The sequence below is a fragment of the Equus asinus genome, chromosome 12 (genome assembly GCF_041296235.1).
Source record: "Equus asinus isolate D_3611 breed Donkey chromosome 12, EquAss-T2T_v2, whole genome shotgun sequence".
Lineage (NCBI taxonomy): Eukaryota > Metazoa > Chordata > Mammalia > Perissodactyla > Equidae > Equus > Equus asinus.
Window position 1 is genome coordinate 54,824,179 of NC_091801.1, and position 4,057 is coordinate 54,828,235.

Below are 4,057 nucleotides of genomic sequence, written 5' to 3' on the forward strand. Positions count from 1 at the left end.
TGAAGGCGGGAAAGTTGGATTTCACTGTAAGAACAATGAGAAGCCTGGGAGTGTTCTTAACACATGGGAATAGTGTGATTTGAGTTACAAAGATCCTAAAGATTTCTACCCATGAAAGCACTGGAGGAAGTCAAATCTTTATGCCACCTGTCAGTCCTTCAGAAAGTTGAAGTTACTGGCATTCCCCATAGTTTTCCTATTTTCTAGCTTCTTCAACCATGTTTCATGTAATAGGGTTCCTAAGCTCTGCAACAACATGGTGTCTTCCTCTGGACTCATGCTAGTTTGTCAATGTGCCTCCTCAAATACTGTTCTCAGGCTGACCACAGAAACTCTAGATATTGCCCAAGCAGTGAGTCCTAGTATGGGATCATTATCTTCTCTATCCCATCCCTCCACCCATCTCGGTGCAGTGAAAATGCGCTGTCCCATTTTAGGCTACTGTGTCTCCCTATTAACTCTTTTATTTATTTATATTCACATATAACATTGTATTAAAGTGTACAACATAATTATTTTATTTTATACATGTATATATAATAAAATGATTGCTACAATAAGTTCAGTTAACACCCATCACCTCACATAGTGACAAATTTTTTTGCATAATGAAAATTTTTAAGATCTACTCTAACAACTGTCAAATATGCAATACAGTATTGTTAACTATAGTCACCATGCTGTACATTACATCCCCAAAACTTATTTATTTTACTACTAGAAGTTTACACCTTTTGACCACTTTCGCGCATTTTGCCCTTCCCACTCCCACTTCCTGCCTCCGGCAACCACCAATCTGTGCTCTGTTTCTATGAGTTCAGTTTTTTTAGATATACGGGAGATCCTACAGTACAGGCCCCTTCGGAGATATTGCGGGTTCAGTTCCAGACAACCGCAAAAAGCGAATATCACAATAAAATGAGTCACACAAATTTTTTCATTTTCCAATGCATATAAAAGTTACGTTTGCACTACACTGTAGTCTTTTAAGCATGTGATAGCATTATGTATAAAAAAACAATGTGCACCTCAATTAAAAAATACTTTATTGCTAAAAAACGCAAACTATCATCTGGCCTTCAGCGAGTCATAATCTTTTTGCTGGTGGAGGGTCTTGCTTCGATGTTGATGGCTGCTGACTGATCAGGGTGGTGGTTGCTGAAGGCTGGGGTGGCTGTGGCAATTTCTTAAAATAAGACAACAATGAACTTTGCTGCATCGATTGACTCTTTCTTTCATGAACGATTTCTCTATAGCATGCAATGCTGTTTGATAGCATTTTACCCAAAGTAGAACTTCTTTCAAAGTGGGAGTCAATCTTCTTAAACCCTGCTGCTGCTTTACCAACTAAGTTTATGTCATATTCTAAATCTTTTTGTTTTCATTTCAACAGTATTCATAGCATCTTCACTAGGAGAAGAGTCCATCTCAATAAGCCACTTTCTTTGCTCATCCATACGAAGCAACTCCTCATCCGTTAAAGTTTTATCATGAGATTGGAGCAATTCAGTCACATCATCAGGCTCCACTTCTAATTCTAGTTCTTGTGCTATTTCCGCCACATCGGCAATTACTTCCTCCACTGAAGTCTTGAACCCCTCAAAGTCATCCATAATGGTTAGAATCAACTTCTTCCAAATTCCTGTTAATGTTGATATTTGGACCTCTTCCCATGAATCACAAATGTTCTTAATGGCATCTAGAATGGGAAATCCTTTCCAGAAGGTTTTCAATTGACTTTGCCCAGATCCATCAGAGGAATCACTATCTGTGGCAGCTATAACCTGAAAAAATGTGTCTCTTCAATGATAATGCTTGAAAGTCAAAATTACTCCTTGATCCATGAGGTGCAGAATGGATGTTGTGTCAGCAGGCATGAAAACAACATTAATCTGATTGCACATCATCAGAGCTCTTGGATGACCAGCTACATTGTCAGTGAGCAGTAATATTCTGAAAGGAATCTTTTTCTCTGGACAGTAGGTCTTAACAGTTGGCTTAAAATATTCAGTAAACCATGTTGTAAACAGATGTGCTGTGACCCAGGCTTTGTTGTTCCACTTATAGAGCACAGGCAGAGTAGATTTAGCATAATTCTGAAGGGGCCTAGGATTTTTGGAGTGGTAAGTGAGCATTGGCTTCAACTTAAAGTCACCAGCTGCATTAGCCCCTAACAAGAGAGTCAGCCTGTCCTTTGAAGTTGTGAAGCCAGGCATTGACTTCTCCTTGCTAGCTATAAAGGTCTTAGATAGCATCTTCTTCCAATATAAGACTATTTCATCTACAATGAAATTCAGTTGTTTAGCGTAGCCACCTTTGTTAACTATCTTAGCTAGCTCTTCTGGGTGACTTGGTTCAGCTTCTACATCAGCACTTGCTGCTTCACCTTGCACTTTTATCTTATGGAGATGGCTTTCTTCCCTTCACCTCATGAACCAACCTCTGCTAGCTTCAGACTTTTCTTCTGCAGCTTTCTCACCTTTCTCAGCCTTCATAGAATTGAAGAGAGTTAGGGCCTTGCTCTGGATTAGGCTTTGGGTTAAGGGAATGTTGTGGCTGCTTTGATCTTCTATCCAGATCACTAAAACTTTCTCCATATCAGCAATAAGGCTGTTTCACTTTCTTATCACGCATGTGTTCACTGAAGCTGCACTTTTTTTATTTTATTTTTTTGGTGAGGAAGATCAGCCCTGAGCTAACATCTGTTGCCAATCTTCCTCTTTTTGTTGAGGAAGGTTGTCGCTGAGCTAATATCCATGCCAGTCTTCCTCCATTTTATATGTGGGACACTGCCACAGCATGGTTTGATGAGTGGTGCATAGGCGTGTGCCCAGGATCCAAACCAGTGAACCCCAGGCTGCCAAAGTGGAGTGCGTGAACTTAATCACTAAGCTACTGGGCGAGTCCCTGAAGTAGTACTTCTAATTTTCTTCAGGAACTTTTCCTTTGCATTTATAACTTGGCTAACTGGTGCAAGAGGCCTAGCTTTCAGCCTGTCTCAGCTTTCAACATGCCTTCCTCACCAAGCTTAATCATTTCTAGCTTTCGTTTTAAAGTGAGAGATGTACAACTCTTCCTTTCTCTTAAATATGTAGAGACCATTGTAGGGTTATTAATTGCCCTAATTTCAATATTGTTGTGTCTCAGGGAATAGGGAGGTCCGAGGAAAGGGAGAGAGAGAGGGTAATAGCCAGTTGGTAGAGCATTCAAACCACACACATTCACTGATTAAGTTCACCCTCTTATATGGGTGGGGTTCATGGTGCCTCAAAACAATTACAACAGTAACATCAAAGATAACCGAGCAAAGATCACCATAACAGATGTAATAATAATGAAAAAGTTTGAAATATTGCTAGAATTACCAAAATGGTTCAGAGAGACACAAAATGAGCAAACGCTGTTGGAAAAATGACACCAATAGACTTGCTTGATGCAGGGTTGCCACAAACCTTCAATTTTTAAAAAAAGGCAACATCCGTGAAGTGCAGCAGAGTGAAGTATAATAGAATGAGGTACGTCTGTATGGGCTATTGCAAACAATGCTGCAGTGAACGTGGGGTGCAAACGTCTCTTCATGACAGTGATTTCATTTCCTGTGGAAGTATTCCCAAAATTCCAGAAGTGGGACTGCTGGATCATATGGTAGCTCTATTTGTAATTTTTTGAGGAATCTATGTACTGTTTTCCATAGTGGCTGCACCAATTTACATTCCCACCAACCGTGCACAAGGGTTCCCTTTTCTCTCTAGCCTTACAAACAGTTACCTCTTGTCTTTTTGAGAACAGCCATTCAAACAGGGGTGAAGTGATGTCTCATTGTGGTTTTGATTTGCATTTCCCTGATAATTAGTGATGTTGAGCATCTTTTCATGTACCTGTTGGCCGTTTGTATGCCTTCTTTGGAAAAATGTCTATTCAGTTCTTCTGCCCATTTTTTAATTGGATCACCCTAATAACTCTTAATTAATTAATTTAATCAACCAATACTCTTTGAGCATATATTATTTTTAATTAAGTCAATTTCTAATTAAATGTTATTTTGTGAGAGAAATAT

General features: G+C 39.4%; 1 pseudogene; it reads right to left on the bottom strand.

Moving 5' to 3' along the window:
• Positions 1 to 1,051: 1,051 nt before the first annotated feature.
• Positions 1,052 to 3,102, bottom strand: LOC139039810 (tigger transposable element-derived protein 1-like; annotated as a pseudogene).
• Between the last annotated feature and the right edge of the window lie 955 nt (positions 3,103 to 4,057).